Here is a 24209-nt window from a genome sequence, read left to right as displayed (position 1 = left end):
ACCTATTCCAAATTTTTGAAGGACTTGTGCACCCTTAAGAGAAAATCCAAAAGCCAAGTTCCTAAGAAAATTTGTCTCACTGAGCAAGTGAGGGCTATTCTTAAGTACAACACTCCTCTAAAAGTTAAAGATCCTGGTGCTCCTACAAGTTCTTGCATCATTGGAAACAATATGATAGAGCGAGCACTTCTTGATCTTAGAGCAAGTGTGTAATGACCCGATCATTTTCCTTTCTTTCTTTTTTCGGTAATTTCTTTTTTTCGTCCTTTTTCCTATTTTGTTTTTTTTTCCCGTTTATCATTTTTCCTTGCATAACATCACTTTTCCTGCTCGAATTTGATTCCGGTTTTGCATGCATCCATGATATTTGAATTCCATGATATCTGTATTTTACTTTCGTAGAAAATACATTCTAGTTGTTTATTTTTTCGTAAAGAGCATGATGCATACTTTCTTGAAAATTTTCTTGATTTTGGGGTTTTAGTGTAATTATGTAAAATAAATATTTTTCATCTTGAGGACTATTTTGTAATTTAATTTGGAAGATATTTTGGAAAAGGACCTTTTTGTAATTTCTGAAAAGTATGACAAGTGTCATACTCTCATAGAGGCACTTGTTGGCATTTTGGAGGAGTCACTTGGAAGCATAATCCTGTGACATGTGGAGGTTGGAGATTCAACCACTTGTTGGCCTAGGATAGGTGCACTTGTTGGCTTAGATGGTTAATAAGTGTAAGTGTGGAATTAAGTTTTAAAAGGAGCCATAGATTGCTGACAAGTGTAGGCTCACAATTTAGTTTTGCATTAGTGTGTGTGTCTGAGGTAGTGCAAGAGCACATAGTGAGTGGAGGAATACTAAATCCTCCACTCACCATTTTTCATTTCATCTTCTTCTTTCCTTAGTTCACAAAACCCTAACCTAGCCACCATTGAAGAAAAGCTTGGTTAAGAGCTTATTTCTTCATTTTGGCCTCCTTCCACTCACCTTAGACCATTAACCTTGGGAGGTAAAAGTTTCCTCTCGCTCTACTCTAAAAAACCCTAGAATTGTTATCCATTTGGAGCTTGGTTGCTTTGGATTATAGAGATTCAATTCTCTATTGAGGTAGGGGTGATAGTATGTTTATACTTCAAGTGTTTTAAGTCCTTTGGGGTTTAATATATATTGTGTACATGCTTTTAATATGATAGTCTTGCATATTATAGGAAACCCTCACTTTTGACTTAGGGTTTATTGATTTAAGCATGTATAATATGTATATACCTTGTGTAGATGAATTACATGATTTAGTAGTATGCTAAATTCTAGTATTTTCACATGTGATAGTGATATTGAACTCTCGTAGAATTATTAATGTTATATACAATTCCTATAAATTTAAATTGCTATAATTATGGTGGTGGTAATTCTATATCCTTGTTGATTGATAATTATGATTATCTTGGAAGCTTGTTGCTATATAGATGATTTAGTATATAAAGCATATTGTTGAGGCATGATTTAAATTGATATGTTAGTGATATTGTTTTGTACATTATATCATGTTGAGGACTTGTCATTTATTATGCCACTCTAGACTTGGAACCCTAAGACATGGTTTGTGTGGTTTCAAAATACTTGTGTATGGAAGGTGGTATATATGCCTTAATAATTGAGTATAAGTTTTGAACTTGATATATTTTGGATTCTCTTGGGACATTATTACAAATGATATGGCTAGAGTTTGACTCTAGTGCGGGAGGTATGAGTTCTCCCCATTTATAGTGTGCACTAGGGTGGTATTCCCAGCGGGTTAATGCCCGGAATAACCGTTTAGGTCTTGGTTCACTCTGGGATTTAATGTCTAAGTTTTCCACTATTTGACTTCGCTTTCAATTCCAAGTTGACAACCAATGCTTAATTGTGACTTCTAATTTTAGTTACTGGTGAATTGATGTTGTTAAGTACATTGATATGGATATTGTGTTGCAATAAAATCATTTAAGTTAGCTTAAGATGATCCTTTAGAACACTTGAACATAGACGTTAAGTGGAATGATCCCTTGTATTCGTCTATATTGATATTGCAATGATATTGAAACTTTAGGGTAGACGCATATGCTTCTTCCTACGAGTAACTTGATTACTCACCTTAGTTGTGTGGGTTATTTTACAGGTAAGGAGACTATCTTCTCAGATTCTCATCATCCTTAGAGGCTTATGAGCACTTTGGAACATTTTTGCATATTGACATGCACTTGTTTAGCAGCTTTACTTTTGATGTAATATTTTTACATACCATCGATGCATGGTATTTTAGGAGCTAAGATGGCTCCTTGATGTATAATGTGTATTTGAGTACATTTAGCAATGCTCTTTTTGTATGTATAATATGAGGCCAAGGGCCATTAAAATTCAAAGTTATTTGTATATTTTTAAAACTCAAGTTTTGCCTTAATGGCCTATTTTTTGAAAATGGAGGTTTGAAAGGTCAAAATTTGTAAATGGATTGAAATGTGGCCGTAGGCCATTGTAGCGCGTCTAAAACATCATTTTACATTTTCGGGCATGCTCACATTTCACAAAACTCTCAAGTTACAACTTTTTAACTATTTAAGGAATGATTTAAGGATTTTTATGCAAAATTCATGTGTGGGAGTGAGTTTCATGCTTCTCTTTTGTTTTAGCATGTTATCTATGCTTGATTAAGGCTAGAAAATGTTTTCAAACTCATTTTGGATCAATTAGAATACATGCATGGCATCAAGGTTGGATAGAGTGAGTTTTCATCACGTTACAGTTGTAACTTTTTGCTGCTGTCTGCTACGTCAGTCGGCTGATGAGGGCCATCAGCCAACTGACGCATGCTCGAGAATCCATTCCAGTAGCCTTATTAATGAAATCATCATTTTGGCCAGCTCATGATTGGGGTTCGGCCGACCGAAGGTTGAGGTTCGGCCAGCTGGTCCTTACCGTCGGTTAACCGATCCTCCCTAGAACCTTTCTTCCCAGTTTTCTTGGATAACCTTGTTGCACCAACTTTAGAGGGCCATATCTCACTCGTTTTAAATCCAAATTAGGTCATTCTTGAGTCTAAATTCAAGAGCTTGAAGTCAGATTTCCAATGGTACCAACTGTACACCAAAAATCAAAATGTAGTGAGAGTTATCATAGTTTTAGTGAGTTAGGGTCTGTTATCTTTCAAACGGGGGATGCCCTTTTATTTTATTTTATTTTATTTTTTATATCTTTTCTGTCCAGACTCCGAATCAGGTTATTTTTGAGTTTAATTTCATTTATTTTTTGTTTTCTTTCCAATGGTGTGCACGGAGGCATCCATTTCAGTTTGAAATGACCATTTTACCCTTGGTTCATTTCTTTTTGGGTTTAAAATTCCTACTTCATTGCTTGACTCATTTGAGTCCCATGGATTCATGGAGAGTCATTGTGGTACCTTAAGGATGACAAACATCTCTAGAGGTTAGTTTTCATCTTTCACTTCTGCATTTCAGATCTGTTATCAGGTCATCTGTGGGTCATCACTGATATACCGGGTTTATAAAACTTGGGCCGTCACAAATGGTATCAGAGCTCCTAGGTTTGAATGCCTTAGGACGACGGGTTTTGGGTGCATATCATACTTTTGTTGATCTACTTTGAAATATTTACATGCCTTTGGTAACATGTTTCGGCGTTATAATATGTTTATGTGTTTCTTGATAACGCGTTTGGTATTATGACATGTCTCTATACTTATATGCTTATTTGTTTAAAGAGCTTTCTTTGATTACTTTAGCATGACCGTATGTTGCATACCTTGTCTTGCTTTATGTTTTATGCACTCATAGTGTGAGTTACATCTGGTCATGATAACTTGTGTTATTATTGACCTCTTTCCTTTCGTGCGTTTAGCATCATGGTTGTTATGCATGGAGAGTCTTCACGTCGGGGCATTGAGGAGTAGGTGGATGACACCAAGTTACCAGGGGTCCAGGAAGGCCTAGGATTCCAGTCCGTGGCATGGATGTAAATCCACCACAGGCACAGACTTAGAGGAGTGGGTGGCTCAAGGAATCAATCAGGGGATCGTTGAATCTCTACAGGAGTTGATACGCAGGCAGGTGGCAAGGATACAAATTCTGGTACCGGCATCGGCACTAGCACCTATAGTCAATGAGGCAATAGAGCACTTTATGCGACTATAGAGGGTCAAGATTGATCCATTTGCAGGGAATTCAGATCCGCTAGTCTCAGAAGCTTGGTTGGACCTTATGGTTCGCAAGTTGGATGGTATGGCGGTACCTACTGATGTGTGTGTTTATTTATCAATAATAAAATACCACTCACAATAGAACGAATCCGTGTAGGATGGGGCAATGTTGAGGGTGTCGAATCTCAAGGACTGTGGTGGTTATATCAAATCTTCAATTAATACTATTTTAATTTAGAAAGAGGATTTGATTTTGTGTATTATGTGGCAATTTAATAATACAAAAGAAAATAAATGAAATAAAAGGATTGAGATCAAGAGAAGAGATACTTAAGGATTGACTTCACCACGAACCTTATACTATGGTCAACTGTTCAACCTTGGGATTTCAAAAATTATGTATAATATGGAATTAAACTCAATAACATTCCTTTAATTCAGATTTAAAGAAAGATGTTCCATAAATTTTAATTAACTATAACCTATCTTCGGTTGGCACGAATTATTTACCTACCTACTTCTAACTAATTTTGCAGTATAACTCGTCTTTCCTAGGCACAGACTATGAAAACATTCATTCATGAAAAACATTTGAACACCATTGCATGATCTCCATTCTTATGTCAGATAGGGCTCCGCCAGATATCGTCCATAAGAATGGGTTGAATATAATTTAAGAATAATTAAATCTAAGACAAGGTATTAATCATTCAAAAATTACGTAATCATTAAAAACCAATTGAATTAAGTAATTGCCCAAAATCATGTAATCAAAATATATAATATATTAAATTCCCAAAGTATAGAACAATCAAACCATAGTATTTGGATTCGGGCTACATCAATGCCCTAAGAGAGGAATTAGCTACTCAGGATGATGTAAGATATCATCTGTGTTATTATGGTCTTCATCGCCATGTACCACCAAAACTCCTTTTGGATCTTCTTATTCAAAACCTTAAAAGCCGCCGTGAGAGATATATGAGAGAGAAAAAAAAGATTGAAATTTTGGACCCCTTCTATCAAAGCTTACGCCTTCTTTTATAGAAGAAAATAAGTATTTGGTGGGCTTTTAGGTCTTCTAGCCCAACTGGGATGAGATACGACTGATAAAGAGAGCAATCCCACAATTTTAATCTAACATGTCATGGAAGGCTCAAGCTTTAGGAACAGAAGCTCGAGCTTTAAGGTTCATGCTCGAGCATTAGGAACAATGCTCGAGCTTCTCTGGATTGATTCTCGAGCTTCAAGATTTGGTGCTCGATCTTTTCTCTAACACTTAGCCAATTTTCTTCAATTATTTTCCAAAGCATTTTTTTCTTCAACACTTAGAATATTTTTGAGTTGAACTCTTTTAACATTGTTTGATCCAAGCTTCATGGGCTCGAGCACTAAATACCATGCTCAAACATTTGGTGCTCAACGCTTGAGCATCAGTGTAACGACTCGGTCATTTACCTTCCTTTCCTTTTTTCTTGAAATTTTACGGATAAATTTTTTCCGTTTAGTTTTCTTTTCTAAGTTCTGTTTCTCGTCATTTACTGTCATCTCGAGTGCTTGGAAATGATTTCTGAGACTCTTTTGTTCAGATTGAAAACTTCCTTTGAGTATCGAGTCATTTTAGCATTTTCATTTTTCGAGACACTATTCACTTTTGTCCTTTTTTCCTATTTCATCCTTTTCCCTATTCTGTCTTTTCCCCATTTGTTACTTTATTGGCAAAACCTCACTTTTCATGCTCGGAGTTAGTTTTTGACTTCACGTGTGTGACGACCTTAGTTTTTAAGCCAGCGTGTCCTGTGATGAACCGTAAGGATGATCCGATAACGGATCCGAATGCGGAAGCGAAATCAGAAAATAAAACTCTAAGAAGTCAAAGTGACCTTCCATGAGGTCGTGGAACTCAACAAGAACTGATGCGGAAGCAAAAGATCAAAAACATGACAAATAAGCCTCCAGGGGCAAAATAGTCATTTTTGAAAGCTATAGATTCGGGTGCCACCATGCACACCGCTGGAAGGACAATGAAAAACTAATTAAGATGGACTCAAGAATCGCATGATTCGGAGTCCGAACGAAGGAGAAACGGCATGACGAAGAAAAACGAGCACTTAAAGCAAAAAGGGTAAACTGGTAATTATCCAGGAAGAACCGGGTTCAACTGAGCACACTGTTGGAAAGACAGCGAAAATATAGTCAAGTTCAACAAAAAAATCACTTGAATCGGAGTCCGAACGAAGGAGAAAAGCCCAAAAGAAGAATTGACGTCGCGGCGGCTCGACGAGGGGCCATGGCGCACACGGCGCCCACGCGCGAGCCCACTGGCGCCCAAAGACATGGCCGGTGGCAGCCCTTGGCTGCTGCTACATTTTTTTTGATCTGCCCAGAACTGAGGCTTGAAACAGAGGTCAAGACGAGTTTTTCTGGAAAAACACGAAGAAGAAACCCCCCCTAAAATCGAGTTTTCTACCCGACATCACGAACGAAATCGAAAAAAACTCACTGTAAAATCCCCAAAATGCCCCTAGATCAGAACTGAACAAGAGGGTCATAAAGCTGCTAAATGAAAACTGGAAGCTGAAACTTCACGAGGGATTTCCGGTACTAAGACGACATTTTCTGGAAAAACACGAAGAAGAAACCCCCCCTAAAATCATGTTTTCTATTTAACTATGTCAAAAGAAGAAAATAAAACTGATGTGAAAGGTCCATAATGCCCCTTGATCAGAATATGCAAAGAAAATGCAAAATGAATTCACAAGAGGCTCAAAACACAAACGATAAGGTTTTGCCCGGAAACGACCATGCACGCAAACGTAACTTACCTAGTTAGACGCGCTACAATGGTCCATGGCTTAAAAATATAGCCGATACAAAATCCAACCCCCCAACGGGCAAAAAGGCAAAAATGGAACTTGGAATGAAAACTTGGAATCCAAAAATACAAAACGGGGTCAAATGACCGTTTGGCCCTTGGCCACACTTCAAACATGATTTATAAGACCCTATGAAAATGGAATTCCCACACCAGATGCAACCACGGTGAAGCAATGACTTACAATTTTTCAAGATTTTCACAATATTTCATGAAGTTAAAAAGTACATAGAATATAATATACATGTTATTGGCCTCCGGCCTCATCTCATACACATCAAATACATTGAAAGGAGTGTACTTAAGTACATTACATACATGGAATCAAATGTATATATTTTGACATATAAGTCAACAAAATGACATTTCATGCTAACATTCGCATGAAATGGAAACGTGAAAGCTACACGACATCCAAGGAATGCTAGGCGTCACGAACCAAGTCTTCGTACCTGAAATATGCCCCAGTATCGTAGGGGTGAGTAACATAAAGCTACTTGTAGGAGATGAGCATGCATCGACCTAGCATTTTACAAATTTATCACCTTAAGGTGAAACATGTTAAAGGGGCTCATGCCACCTAACGTCTATGTCCAAGTGAGACTCGGGGAGCATCCTAAGCTACCTTAGAGTCTAAGCAACAAGAATCATGATATACATACGTGTATGAAACGAATCATGGTTGGGATAATCCAAAGAACACGACAAGAAGAATGCTTGAGCATAGATTAACATGAATTGCATTTTCAATACAATTGAACTAGGTCTAGAGTAATCCATACAACATGACATAAGCATATTTGAATACAAGTTAACAAGAATCACATTATCCATGCAATTCAACAACAAAAGACCATGTTATACAATGCAACAAGGTTTAAGTTCTCAAAGGCATCAACTTAGAATCTAAAGCACAAAATAACAGTAGTGGTTCATGCCACCTAACGTCTATGTTATAAATGAATCAATAGGATCAATCCTAAGCTTTATTAGAATGTCAAAACACGATTTTCAATATCAATGCAATTTAGCCAACATTGGAACTTCCAATACAACGCATAAAGCACAATTTCGCAAAGTTAACATCCTGTAACTTAAAATGGAACGACAAATAAGAAACAACAAGTTGCAACATCATCTAGTTATCAACTTGAAAATGAAATGCGAAATCAAACAAAGTGGATACTCGGACGTCACGCCAGATCAGACAGACAACATAGTTACTTTAGGGTTACTAGCCCATGGGTAACCTCCCTACGTGCGCACTAGACCATATAGAGGGACTATCCCCCGTACTAGAACCATGTCCTAGCCATAGTCAAACAACGACATCCCCAAGTTTTCAAAATCAACAAGTTGTGCAACAACGCATATATCAACATGAATATGCAAGATAATCAACTATCTACCAAGCACAACCAAATTTGGAAACCTATACAATCCATGCTCTAAGTCCACAACTAATATGATGTGATGAATGTTGAATCTTCAGTCTGCGATTCGTTACACACTATGCATGAAGGATGTTAAATACGAAGTGTGCAAATCATTACACAGGCCAACAATATATTCAATAAGGAAAATATATTCTCATGAATACAAACATAGCAACTATGTTATCCAATGTTCAAAACGTAACCAAATGAATATACAACAAGTCTAAGTCCATGATTTGAATATAGAAACCACTTCTAAAACACAACAAGATCATGGAGCAAATTGATAGAATTTAAATAGATAAACACAATTAAATTCTCTAGATTTCCGATTCAATTTCAATTAACCTCAATTTAATACATGTTAAAGGGCATGGCAATGTCATCACCTATATTCATTCTAAAACTCAATTAGGTTGCTAGAACGACAAAGTAGAACTTTAATTAAATCATGCTAATTTAAATCCCAAGGTTCTAAAACAACTTCTAATAGTCCCAAATTAATATATACTAGTAAACAAGTCATGACCAATACAAATATCAAGTTAAAACCTTAATTAAGCTAATGGGACCACGAAATAGATTTTAATTAATTCTTTTAATTAAAATCTCTAGATTTTTCAAACTTAACCAAATGCTCTCAATTTAACATATCTTAGAGAACATGCCAAGGACTAATGTAATATCACATTTTAAGCTTATTTCATGCAAGTTACACCTATGTAAATTAAACTTTCACTAAAGTTAAATATAAAATAAAGGTTGCAATTCTCATGCAATTAATCCCAATTTAATACATGTGAACAACCACACCAAAGCTTAATTTTCTAGCGTGCCACAATTCAATTCCAAGTTGTATATCACCATGAGGATTAAATCTTAAACAAGGAAATTAATTAAATGAAAGGTTTCAAAACCTCACCGAATATTCTAACTCAAATATATGTGAAGCTATATGGCATGTAGATCAAGAATATCAAGTCGGAATTCGAATGGAGTGAATAGTGCACTCGGGGCAAATTAATTAATAATTACTAATTTTCAAAACACCGCCAATTACTTTCAAATTCAACTATGTTGAAGAGCATGCTAAGGCCTAATGTAATATTCTAACACATATTAATTTGAAGCTAGTTAAGGCCATGTGAATTAATCTTGCACCTAAGATAAATATTAAATAAAATATTTAATACTTATTCAAATGTTCCAATTTTAATACACGACAATGAGCATATCAAGGGGCAATATAAAATCATGCTACATGTTTAAACCAAGTCATGAGCAACTGGGAAAATTAGATCCCGTACAAGAAAAATAAATAATAAAATCTCTAGATTTTATATTTAATCATGTAAACAAGTAGTATAAGCATCACAAGCATGCTATATAACAAGAATTTAAACCTAGAACATCTCCTACCTCAATTTTTACTTTTACAAGAAAGTACTTTGGTTGCTCCCGGTGTCTATAGGGGCATGGATGCACAATTCTTAAGAATCTTTTTCTTTTCTTGGGGTGTTTTTCATAAATATCTTTTGAAGATATTTTATTTCAGGGGCATCTAAGAAAATATCTTTCAGAAGATATTTTCATTCTAGGGCAGTTTCGCAGTTAACCCTTTTTGTAGGGGCCATTGTGCAATTAACGAAAGTTATTGCAAAATGACTCATCTGGAGCCTGGATTCTCGTATGGGACTCATTTTCACATTTCGTCAAGTCATGGACTCTTGGAAATTCATTCTGGTCATTTTTCTCCAGTTTCAGAGTTTCTGGACCCGGTTACCGCCAAACTTGTTCGGGGCATAACTTTCTACTCGGGACTCAGTTTTTGACGTCATTTCTTCCGTTGTTCATATTTTCTCTTTTTGAATCTTTTTTGTTCATGGAGTTTTACCATTTGAGTGCATTTTCTCAAAATCCACTTTTCCAAACCCAGCAGGGCCCTTTCGGGGCACTTTTTGAGACTTACTATAAATAGGAAGATTTAAAGTGAAAAATCAGATTTTCACTCATCTTCTCCACCTCTTGGCCGGTAGCCATGGAAGCTCCTTGGCTTCTGCTCTTTCTCCTTCTCCTCCACTTGATTTCCTTGGTAGAAATTCTTCGGCCTTTACATTTATTGTTCCCCTCGACGTGCTCTACCATTCCCCCTTATTAGAATTCAGTTCTGACCATTTCTTGAGTTTGAGCTTAAGGTCAAGTTGTGATTTTCATGGGGCTTCTTGGGTATTCATATAGATCGTGTTGTCTCCGACGAAAGAGTTTCGGCGAATTCGGAACACTTTTTTTCGGTGGGCTTTTGAGATTTTCATCCCAAATTGAGGTAGGGGTGTTATAATTTACTTTCTTGCTATATTACATTCTTGTGATGCTTATACAACTTGTTTACATGCTTGGATATAAAATCTAGAGATTTTTTTTTTTTTTTGTGAAGGATTTAATTTTCCTAGTTCTCCATAGCTTTGTTTAATCATGTGGCATGATAGAATATTACCCCTTGATATGTTGTTTGACATATATTAAATCTAGATCATTTGGGCAAGTATTGAAGATTTTATTTAATAATTATCTTGAATAAAATATTAAATCATGTGGCCTTAACTAGCTTGAAATCAATATGTGTTAGCATGTTATATTAGGTCTTGGCATGCTCTTCAACATAGGTGAATTTGAGAGAAATTGGAAGTGTTTTGAAATCTAGTAATATTTAATTAATTAAATTACTCCAAGTGTACTATTCATCCCGTTGGAATTCTAATTTGAAATTCTTGATGTGCATGGCATGTAGTTTCATATATATTAAATCTAGAATATTTGATTAGGTTTTGGAACTTTTCAATTATTTTATTTCTAGTATTAAAGTTTAGTACTCAAGGTAGTATCTTGCTTAGAACTTACTTGTATCATGGTTTTAAAACAAGTCTTGACATGTTGTATAACATACTTTAATTTGAGGTCATTTGGATGACTTTTAAAATCTAGAGATTTTAATTAAATGAATTAATTAAAATCCATTCAATGGTTCCATGAGCTATATTAAGTTTCCAACCTTGTATTCATGATTTCCTTGGCAAGTTCCTTCACGTGTATCAAATCAAGAATAATCGGATAAGTCTTCAAACTTATATTTAATTAATTCCCTTGTATGGAATTTAATTCACATGGTTGCATCTTGTATGTAATGGACTTGTAACTTGACAATAAACTTGGCCTTGACATGACCCTTGAAATAACTTGTTCATAGAACATTTTGACTCACCTTGAAATCTCGATAATTTAATCTTTGAGTAGATTAAATTTCCTTATATGCTTCCATCGAGTTAATTATGCCGTGTTAGTGAATTCTTGTTAGACTTGTGAATTTGACTTGAATTCCATGGACTTTATTCTTTTTATCAAGCATCGTGAACACTTGTATCTTGATCTCATTAATGTACTTAACGAACATGCACATTTGTCTTAGAATGGTTTAATTACACATATGTTGCTTAGAAAGTAATTAAATCATGTATCTTATACTTGTGGTATATTTACTTCAATGAACTCCATGTGCTATGTATCTTGGTTGTTGTCTATATAGTTGCACACTATAATTTCTTGACATTTCACATGCCATGATAGTTGATGAACTTAGGGCATGACTTATGTGTTCTAAAATCTTGGTTGTGCATGAAACGTGGTTAATGCATTTATTGTATTTGATACAATCTTGGGGCACAACTTGTTAATTTTGGGACTTAGGATATTAATAAAGAATTATCATGGCTAGGACTTGGTTCTAGTACGGGGGATTGTCCTCCTACATTATAGTGCGCACTAGGGGAAAGGTACCCATGGGTTAATAGCACTAAAGTGATCTCAAGAGTACGGTTTTAATCCAGGCGATATCCAAGTTTCCACATTGTTGATTTCACTCTTTAAATTTCAAGTTGCTATTCTTGAAGATTTAAACTTGTCGTGTATGTGAAATGCTCCAATCTTGTCTCATTGCATAGATTTTATGCTTCATTCGTGAATGAACTCCTTAAATTTCAAGTGTCGAATTCCTTGAAGATTTAAGACTCTTTTCGTGTTATATGAAATGCTCCATCCTTATTAAATTGCATATATGTTATGCCTTGTTCTCGATTTCATGTATAACTCTTACCGTGTTAATTGGAATGTTCCAATCTTATTTCATTTCATAGATATTATGTATTATCCTTGATTCCATATACTTTTCTTGTCTTGTTAATTGGAATGTTCCAATCTTGCTAAAATGCGTAGATATTATGCTATGTTCTTGACTTCGTGTATTAATCCTATCGTGTTAATTGGAATGCTCCAATCATGTTAATTGTATTGATAATACAATTCATGTTAATCTATGTTCTAGTATCCTTCTTGTCATGTTCTTGAATTATCCCAATTTTGACTTGTTTCATATATGTATATATATCATGATTCTTGTTGCTTATACTCCATGGTAGCTTAGGATGATCCCTGAGTCTAATCTTTGACATAGACGTTAGGTGGCATGATCCCTTTTGAACTATATCATGTTAGTCCTAAAAATCTCTAAAGAAATCGAGTCGATGCATACTCATTCTCTATGAGTAAACTTGTTTACTCACCCCGAAGTTACTGGGGGATTTGATCAGGTATGAAGACATAGTTCGTGATGCTTGCTGTTCAGTGGGATGGCTTCTAGCTTTTCAATTTCCATTTCATGCAAATGTTAGCATGAAATATCATTTCATAGCCTATTGTATAAAACTTGTATTCTTCGATTCTAAATATGTAAAGTGTACATAAGTACACTCCTTTTCATTGTATTCAACATGCATAAGATGAGGCCGGAGGCCAATGTCATGTATTATGTGTTCATTGCACTCTTTAACTTCAAGAACATTGTGAAAACCTTGAAAAATCAATAGTCTTTGTTTCATAACTTTTGCATCGGGCATGGGAATTTCATTCTTTCTTTTCACAGGGTTTCTATGATCATGTACGAGGTGTGGCCAAGGGCCAAACACCATTTCACTCTAGGTCTTACATTAAAGTTTCATGTATTCCACTTTTAGGCATTTTTTACCGTTGAGAGGTCATATTTTGCATTCTTGACATTTTGAAGCCGCGGACCATTGGGATGCGTCTTAAATGTCTTTTTACGCTCACGTGCATGTCCACATTTCACAAAACACTCAAGTTTCAACTTTTGACCTATTTTTGGGCAATTTTATGAATTTTTATGAAAAAATTCATCCATGGGGTGTCATTTTGAGTTCCTCCTTGTTTTGGCTTGTTCTAGATGTTTGAACGGGGTTAGGAAATGTTTTAAAACATGTTCGGATAATGTAGGATGCATGTAGAACCTTAGAATTGGCCCAAGTACCATTTCCACACATTACAGCAGCTTTTCATAGTTGCAGTAAATGTGTTGGTCAACTGATGGAGCACCATCGGTCGACCGACGATTCTCGAGACTCCACTCCAGTAGGATTTTTGTTGAAAACCTTGTTTTAGCCGACTGAGGATTGGGTTTTGGTCAACCGACGGTTGAGTTTTGGCAGGCTGACCTTTGCCTTCGGTCGACCGATTCTCCCTGGGACCCTCTCCTTCCAGTTTCCTTGGGTAGTTTTCTTGCATTGACTTCATGGGATCATAACTCTTTCATTTCAAATCCAAATTTAGTCACTCTTGATTCTAAGTTCAAGAGCTCGAAGTCAAATTTCCAATGGTGCCAACCATTCATCAAAACTCCACCTATAGTGAGAGTTATTCCAGTTTTAGTAAGATAGGTTTGTGGTAACCTTTAAACGGCGAAGGCCACTTTGTTTAATTCATATCTTTTTCGTCTGGACTCGGAGTCAGGTGATTCTTGAGTCTAACTTCATTCTTTTGTCATTGTCCTTCCAATGGTGTGCTCGATAGCACCCACTTTCATTTTGGGAAATGACCATTTTGCCCTTTGGCTCATTCTTGTCCGTTTGTGAACCGTTACTTCCACACTTGTTATCTTTGAGTTCCATGGCTTCATGGGGAGTCCTATTGGTGTCTTAGGGATGATGTACATCTCTTGAGGCTATTTTTATGTTGTTCTCTTCCGCATTTCTAGATCCGGTTCGAGTCATCATAGGAGACACTGGGTTAAAAAATCCAGGGTCGTTATAATCAGTGGATGGTGCTCGATCCTGGATGTGAGGCATGAGACTTGGGAACATAGCCTTTTAATTAAATCAAATCTTTTATTTCTGACGCCTCATGCTCGAGCTTGAGGGTCAAGGCTTGAGCACCCTTGGTTAAGGCTCGAGCACCAAGGTACAAGGCTCGAGCATTTGGGCCTTGTTGGCTTTTCTTCTTTAGCTTGTAAGGCTCGAGCCTCATGACTTAGGCTCGAGCGTTGGATCTTGAATTCCTCTAAACTATATAATTTAAGCTCTCAGCTTGCTCTGAATGACCAGCAATGATGCGGTAAACTTCATTATCATTCTTTTCATCATAAAAGCCTGGTTTTAACCGTTTCTTTGGGAAAGTACCTAAAAACACGAAATACACAGAAATCAGTCCAGCAATAGATAAAAGTATCATTTTAGGTCTTAACATACGTATATTTAGGAGCTCAAATATGTAATATTCAGCGCTCATCACACCCCCAAACTTACATATTGCTAGTCCCTTGGCAATACAAAACTAAAAAGCCGCTTTCATGAGAATCATGGTTGCATTTAGCTTATGCAACAAGCCTTTAAGCCCCTAGGTTACCCCTAGTAGACGAGTTGTAGTCTCGTAAGGGTTTCCAGTAAAGATACCTATAAACTTCTCAAATCACTGCCTTAATTGCACGGTAAGCTTATTCAAACCTATTTTCATATCATGATGTCTCAGCAATGCGTCAATCAGTCAACTACAACAAGTATAATGAGTTATATTAATCAAGAAAAATTTTAAACCTTCAATCTCAATTTAGTAACCATGGTCCCCACATGTCAGTTTAATCATTTATTCAACAATCTCAATCCCCAAAATCCTTTTCATAGTGAACTCATAATTTTAAACATGTAGCTAACCCATACTTATATTCATTTCATGTTATCCCTCAATTTACAGGCAAACTTTTCAAACTCCAATTCCCAAGGTATTTTTTTATTTTCTTTAGGTATGCATTTTTTAAAAAGGATATTGTGCAATGCTCATGTCTATTAAGCTTTCTAAATCACCCATGTAACGAACTTTCGGCCTATGACTCCCAAACCAGACGGTTTTAAGGTATTAAGTGATAAAGCACCCCTCTGGACCTAATTGTTCAAGTAATCTAGGCAACCTAAACCCCTTATGTAACAAACTTTCAGCCAATGACTCCCAAACCAGATGGTCTTAGGGCATTAGGTGTTAAAACACCCCTAAGGACTTAATTTCTCAAGCAATCTAGGTACAGACCTGAACTTGATCCTTTTTTACTTATTTTTTTTTTCAATTTTCTCTCACATTGGTGAAGAACTTTATTTTTATTTTCTTATATTTTTCATTGCATACATACCATTTATTTCTTTCATTTTTTTCTATACCTTGGTTCTCAAAATAATCAAATTCACTTGCTCATCTTAGTTTAACACAAAACAAAACAAGACTTCCAGTTTATACCCCACAGAATTCATGAAAGTGTGAATATGTGCAAAGTGAAGTATTTTAGAGATCTCAATCATCAAACAATAATCATCCTGACAAAATGGACCATAGGCCACCAACTGATTTCAAAAAATTTCAAAAATTCCTTTTCAACATAAATTTGGCATACAAGCCATCTTTAACTAATATCAAACTACATATAGACATCACAACAATCAACAGACTCAAAATTATGCTTAAACAGTTAAATTGCATCCTCTTATGCACAATATATCAACAACAAAATTTAAAAAGCACTGCCTTACCCCCAAACTTGAGATGCACATTGTCTTCAATGTGTGAAAACAGATATAGAGTTAGAAAGATATTACCAAACACACAGAACCAGTAAGGATCAAGAATTAACAGCTCAGAGGAATGAAATCATCACCTCACCCCCAAACTTAGTCCTTCATACTTGACAAAATAATCACACTCCACAGCACACAACAGAGTATTAAGTATATGGAGTAAAACAGATATACATCATTATGCACAAGTCAATCAAAATTTTTTTCTTTTTTATTTTTTTTATTTTTTAATCAAAACAAAACAAAACAAACCTAATCTAAAAATAAAAGAAAAATACATAAAGAAACTAACCTTCTTTTTTTTTTTTTTTTTTTTTTTTTCCTTTTTTCCTTTTTTTTTAAAAAATAATAAAAAAAACTACACGAATCAAAAAATAAAAGAAAAATACAAAAATAAACTAAAAACCTAGAAAAACAAAATTAACCGAAGAAAAAGAAAAATAAATTAAAACAAATCAAACTAAAATACAAACCTACAAGTTCTCAGTTTAACGTCAATAGCTCGACAGCATGCTAAGTTTAACGTCGTTATCTCAACTGTACACCACTCCTTAGCTTATATTCAACAATTCAACTACTTCCCTCATCCCAAAACCTGTCCTATGGGTGATTATGAAATTCAAAATAGGAGGAACCAGTGTGGTTCCATTAAGACCCATGAAAGAATACTCAAGCATATCCGGTGGTGGCTTAGGCTCAAGTTTGTGAGAAGACTCACAAGAAGGACAAGAAAGATTCATAATCAAAGGAGGAGGATTGTTTGTTGGAAAGATTGTTACTGAATCCTCATCAATAACATCAATAAAGAAGCACTCATCTTTCTCTGAAGAATATGGAGTGGCATTGAAGATGTTTAATTTGAGCTTCATGTTCCCAAAAGAATTATCCATAGCCTAGTCCTACAGTTAATGTTGGCATTCACTGTAGCTAAGAATGGATGACCAAGGATTACAAGAATATATCTATTGGGATCGTGGACAAGTTCTGTATCCAGGATAAGAAAGTCAAACGAAAAATAGAACTTATCCACTTTAATGAGAACATCTTCAATGATCCCACGTGGTTGCTTCAAAGATCGATTAGCAAGTTGCAACACACCATTGACGTGGGTTTAAGCTCTCCCAAGCCTAATTACTTATACACCGAGTAAGGAAGAAGATTAACACTCGCTCCAAGATTAAGAAGTGTTATGTCTATCACATTGTTTCTAATGATGTAAGATATGGTAGGAGCACCAGGATCTTTGAATTTAGGAGGAGTGCTATGCTGAATGATTACACTGACTTACTCAGTGAGATAGATTTTCTTGAGACTTGGCTTTTTGATTTTCTCTTTTGAGTGCACAAGTCTTTCAGAAATTTAGTATAGGTAGGGATTTGATTGATAGCATCTAGGAGAGGAATACTAACTTTTACCTATTTGAAGACATCCATCATGTCTTGAATTTTCTCTCATTGCTTACCAAAGTAAGAGGGTCCCTTGAGACATTCAGGAAAAGGCGTTCTTGGCTCATAAGCTGTCTCAAGGTAGGGAGTAGATGAAGAAGTGACTTGACCTTCAACTTCTTTGGAGCTTGATGGAGTAGGATGTAAGGGAACATCTGTGGGATGTGGAGTTGGAAGAATGGGATTGATAAGAATCCTATGCCTCTCTTTTTCTACCTCTTTTTTTCTTAACTTGATTATCAATGATCTTTCCACTCCTCAAAGTAGTGATGGCATTAACTTGCTCATGATGAGAACTTGAAGGAGTAGTCTCATCAATTATGTCAGTTTGCCTGACTGTTTTTTCAATTGGCTGACTTAGTATTGTTCCTTCATCTCTTTGAGTCAACACTTTAACTATTTGCCTAACTTGAATTTCTATCTTGGCTTAAGATTGAGAATGGGAATGTACCAATTGAGTGGTGGACTTAAAATCATTAATTATAGCTAAAACCTTCTCTTCAAATTCATATGAGTACCTAGGAGGAGGATCATGATTAGCTTGGTTCCTAAATTAAGGAGAAGAGTAGAGGGAAGATTGATTGAAAGAATTATTTTGCAAAGGATTGGATGAATTATGGTACTGTCCTTGAGATTGGGGAACTGTATTGCCTTAGCTTTGATTCTGCCATGATATATTGGAATGATCTCTCCAGTCAGGGTTATAAGTATTAGAATTTAGATTATAACCCAAACTGGAGAATGCAGCATTAGTTTGTGGTTGTGAATTTTCAAAAGAGTGACCCAAGAGAGGACAACTATTAGCATAATGAGACGGATTAGCACAGACAAAACACACCTCCTTTAGCAAAGAGGAGTGCTGAGAAGAACTAATAGTACTGAAAGCTGATAAGATTTGGTCAAACTTTCGATTCAACACTTCCATTTGAGTGGCGAGCTCTCTAGATTTTTCTGCTTCATACAAAATTTCAAGTTGATGGATACCAGGAATGGACCTAGACCTAGAGGAAGAAGTATATCGAACAGAATTTTATGTTGAACAAAATTTTCACTTAGGGCCTTAAACAGTTCCCAAGCGTCATTTGAGCTCTTATGCAGAAAACCACCATTACTAGAAGTATCTAGCATGTTCTTATGTGGATCAGTTAATCCATCATAGAAGATTTGCACCAAATGTCATTTAGGAATATCATGGTGTGGACACTTTCTCAGAAGATCATTGTATCTCTCCCAAGTATCATAAAGTTGTTCACCCGAGATTTGAGAAAATGCCATGATCTCTCTTCTCATTTATGTGGTTTTACCCACGGTATAGTATTTTTTTAAGAACTCTTATTGCAACTTATCCTATGTGTTTTTGGAATTATAAGGTAGGGAGTGCAACCAAGTTCTAACTTTGTCATTGAGAGAAAATTGGAAGAGTCTCATCCTAAAAGCATCATCAGAAAGAGTGAAAAACTTGGTAGTTGAACACAATTCTATAAATTTGCTTGTAGGGATCTTCAGTAGCAAATCCATGGAAAGTTGGAAGTATTTGGATCATAGCAAGCTTGATCTCAAAGTGGGTTGCATCAGTTTGTGGAAATTGAAAGCAACAAGTGCGACGACCCTGGATTTTTCAACCCAGTATGTCCTGTGATGACCCAAAATGGATCCAAAATGCGGAAGCCAAAAGATAGAACAATGGTCTTTAGAGATACAACACTCCACTAAGACACCAATTTGACCCTCGATGAGGTCACAAAACCCAAAGGAAGAAAATGCGGAAGCAACGTTTCAAAAATGAAAAAGAATGAACCTAGGGGCAAAATGGTCATTCCACACTGAAATGGGTGCCACTGTGCACACCATTGGAAAGACAACGAAAAATTAATAAAGATAGACTCAAGAATCACTTGATTCAGGGTCCGGACAGCAAAGATATTAAGTTTTGAAGTCGAAGGAAGGGATACCCTATCCCGGTTCGAACCAAAAATAGATACTACCTTACTAAAACTTGAATAACTTGAGGTACAAGAAGAATCTGAAGCTCTAATTAGAACCATTGGAAAGCTTATTTCGACGCGATCAATTTAGACTCAAGAACGGACCAATTCGGAGTTAAAACGAAGAAGTTATGATGATTTGAAGTTGGAGGTGCAGTGCTAAACCAAGACACACACACCTGTGAACAGTACTTTGAGCGCTCGAACAAGGACTTCGAGCACTCGAAAATTGCCCTAAGAAATCTGCCCAAAGTTCGAGCGCTCGAACTCCCCATTTAGAGCGCTCGAACTCCTGTAGGCTGCCCTGAAATGCTGACTTGAAATGCAATTTTGAGGACTTTCTAGGCCTTTTTAAGAAAAACACAAAGAAGAAACTGCCCTCAAAATCATGTTTTCTAGCCAACCATGCGAAAAGAAAACTTTATTTTTCAAGTGAAAACCCCAAAATGCCCTTATGCTCAGTTTAGGCTCAAAACGGCAAAAAAATGTAAGTTTGCACCAAACATACTTTTGACCCCAAATGCACTTCTAGGCTGAAACGAATATGCACGCAAATGTAATAAGTGATTTTGAGCGCACGGGAATAGTCCGCAGCTCCCAGAAACGACCGATGCAAACATAGTGAGACAATAACTTGACATTTTTCAATATTTTCATAATATATCATGAAGTCAAAACTACGTAAGATACATATACATGTCATTGGACTCCGGCCTCATCTCATACATGTCAAATACATTGTAAAGAGTGTACTCATGTACACATTACATGTTTAAATTCAAATATACATATTTTGACATATAAGGCTACAAGTGGCTTTTCAAGCCAACCTTTACAAGAAATGAAAATCTTCAAGTCCACCAATCATCCAAGCATGACGAGAATCGCAACCTTGATTCTTGTACCTGAAATATGCCCCAGTATCGTAGGGCTGAGTAACATAAAGCTACTCATAGGAAATGAGCATGCATCGACCTACGTTTTACAAGTTTGCATGATTTAATTATTGTGGTTCATTCCACCTAACGTCTATGTCAAAGGTGAGACTCAAGGAGCATCCTAGCTACCTAGGATCATTTCTAGCATCAATCACCTCATTCATGCAATTTTAGCAACATAGGGTCATGCTTACACAAAGCAACAATATATAGATTCTCAAGGTAATCAACTTGAAGTCTAAAATGCAACATTAACTAAATATAATAATTTAGCATAATTAGAATATCTAATACCACACATCAAGACATAGGTTCTCTAGGTTATCAACTAGAAATCTAAAAGTGTGAAATCAACTAAATATATCAATTTAGTATGAATGTACTTAACAACATCAAAATCGCCAAAAACTAAAACCACAAGTTACAATATAAACATGGTTGTTAACTTGGAATTGAATGCGAAAACAAATAATGGAAGACTTGGACATCTAAGCTCGGAATTCTGCCGAGACCTCAATGGTTTTTCCGGGCACTAACCCGCAGGGAAGACCACCCTAAGTGCGCACTATCTCAATGACTTAGAGGACTCACGTCCCCGTACTAGAGCCAAACCCTAGCCATCTCAACTCAATAATGTTCCAAGATTCCAAAATTAAACCAAATAAGTTCACAACTTATACATAACTCATATAATGCATGAAAATACCTTCCATGCACAAGTAGGTTGAAACCACACAATCCATGCCTTAGAGTTTCAATTCTAAAATGACATACATAATGTCAATTACAAAGTGTGCAATTCACTACACATGGCATCAATATATTTTATAAAGAAAACATGTTCTCATGAATATAAATATAACAACAAAGTTGTCCAATGCTCAAAACACAATCAAGTGAATACATAACAAGTTCAAGTCCATGATTTGAATATAGAAACAACTTCTAAAATACCAATAGATCCATAGAGCCATTAGATAGAATTTAATTAAACAAGGTGATTAAACTATCTAGATTTCAAATAACCTCAAATTAATATATGTTAAGCAACATATCATGGTGTTTACATATATCAACTCAAAAGTGCAAGATAAGCAAGATATCATAAAATATAATTGAATTAATTTAAATCAATTAAATCTCTAGATTTCAAAAGTTGTCCAAATGATCTCAAATTAATTTATATCAAGCACTAAGTTATGGTCATACCATATATCAAGTCTAAGATAGATTACAAGCAAAACACAATTTACTAGAATTTAAACCAAATTAAATCCATTTAATCTCTAGATTTGAAAACTCATCTAAATCAACCCAAATTAATATATATCAAAGATTAACTCATGGCCATGCCATTTACCAAGTCTAAAATGAGTTATAAGCAAACTACCATTAATCATAATTTCTCAAATTAATACACTACATGCATATAAGTTGTATAAGCATCCAAAAACATGCAAGACAACAAACATATAACCCTATAACATTCCCTACCTCACTAGAGAAGTGTCTATCTAGAATCCAAGGCAAAATCAACACAAAATGGCAAACCCTTCTAGGGTTATGAAGAGGAAGATGAGGGGAACAAAATACATTCCCAAGTTCAAGCTTGGAAATCAATGGAAGGCTTTCAAAAATCAAGGTCAAAGCTTAAGGCTTTAGGCTCCATCCATGGAGGCTAGGGTTTTCTTTACAAAAGAGGGAGGAAATGAAAAAAATGATGAAGATGAAATGTGAGTGGAGGGGATAGAGATCCTCCACTCACTATGTGCTCTTACACTACCTCTCACACACACACTAATGCAAGATCAAATTGTGAGCCTACACTTGTCACAAATCCAAGGCTCCATCCTAGGTTAAATCTCAAGCCTAAACTTGTCAACCATCCAAGCCAACAAGTGCATCAATCCTAGGCCAACAAGTGGTTAAATCTCCACCCTCCACATGTCCTCATCCAAGGCCTCAAAGTGTTTCCACACACATGTCAACAAGTGGACCAATGAGAGTGTGACACTTGTCACACTTTCTAAAAATTGTAAAAAAATCTTTTTTGAAAATATCATTCAAATTAAATTGCAAAATGGTCCCTAAGATGAAAAATAATTACTTTACAGTAATTACACAAAACCCCTAAAGTTTGGAAAATTACAAAATGGTCATGCATCTATACCCTTTACAAGAAAAGTAAGCACTTAGCATGCTTTTCTACAAAAGTGAAAATACACATAGTATGGAATTTAAATATCGTGGATTCATGCAAAACCGGAATCAAATCCGAACACAAAAAGTGAGGTTATGCCAACAAAGGGATAACCGAGAAAAAGACGAAAGTGAATAGTGTCACAAAAGTGAAAATATGAAAATAACTCGGTCCTCAAAGGAAGTCGTCAATCCAAGGAAAAGAGTCTCGGAAACCATCCCCGAGCACTCAAGATGACACTAAGTGATGAGAATATCCGTGAAAATCTGAGAAAAGGAAAGGAAGGAAATCGGCTGGGTCATTACAACAAGGGTCCTCTTTTAGGGATTGACTTCACCACGAACCTCATATTATGGTCAACTATTCAACCTTGGGATTTCAAAAATTATTTATAATATTGAATTAAACTTAATAACATTCATTTAATTCAGATTTAAAGAAAAATGTTTCATAAATTTCAATTAACTATAACCTATCTTCGGTTGGCACAAATTATCTACCTACCTACTTCTAACTAATTTTGCAGTATAACTTGTCTTTCCTAGACATAGACTATGAAAACATTCATTCATGAAAAACGTTTGAACACCATTGCATGATCAACATTCTTATGTCCGACAGGGCTCCGCCAGATATCGTTCATAAGAATAGGTTAAATATAATTTAAGAATAATTAAATCTAAGACAATGTATTAATCATTAAAAAACTATGTAATCATTAAAACCCAATTGAATTAAGAAATTACCCAAAATCATGCAATCAAAATACATAATATATGAAATTCCCAAAGTATAGAACAATCAAACCATAGTATTCAGATTCGGGCTACATCAATGCCTTAAGAGAAGAATTAGCTACTCATGACGACACAAGATATCATCTGTGTTGTTATGGTCTTTATCACCATGGACTGCCAAAACTCCTTTTAGATCTTCTTCTTCAAAACACTAAAAGCTGCTATGAGAGATATATGAGAGAGAGAAAAGAAATTAAAATTTCGGACCCCTTCTATCAAGGCTTACTCCTTCTCTTATAGAAGAAAATAAGTATTTGGTGGGCTTTTAGGTCTTCTGGCCCAACTGGGATGAGATACGGCTGATAAAGAGAGCAATCCCGCAATTTTAATTTGACATGTCATGGAAGGGTTGAGCTTTAGGAACAGAAGCTTGAGCTTTAGGGTT

General features: G+C 35.7%; 1 non-coding gene across 1 annotated transcript; it reads left to right on the top strand.

The window, feature by feature from the left end:
- The first annotated feature begins 19090 nt into the window (after positions 1–19090).
- Positions 19091–19196, top strand: LOC132267915 (small nucleolar RNA R71). Its single transcript, XR_009469128.1, has one exon. It is a non-coding gene; the product is annotated as a small nucleolar RNA R71 (small nucleolar RNA).
- Positions 19197–24209: the final 5013 nt, after the last annotated feature.

Source organism: Cornus florida, unplaced genomic scaffold (genome assembly GCF_030987335.1).
Source record: "Cornus florida cultivar Cherokee Brave unplaced genomic scaffold, ASM3098733v1 CherokeeBrave_3.0.0_Hap2_Chr07, whole genome shotgun sequence".
Classification (NCBI taxonomy): domain Eukaryota; kingdom Viridiplantae; phylum Streptophyta; class Magnoliopsida; order Cornales; family Cornaceae; genus Cornus; species Cornus florida.
Note: the sequence above shows the minus strand (reverse complement) of the source record. Positions and strands in the feature narration are given on the sequence as shown.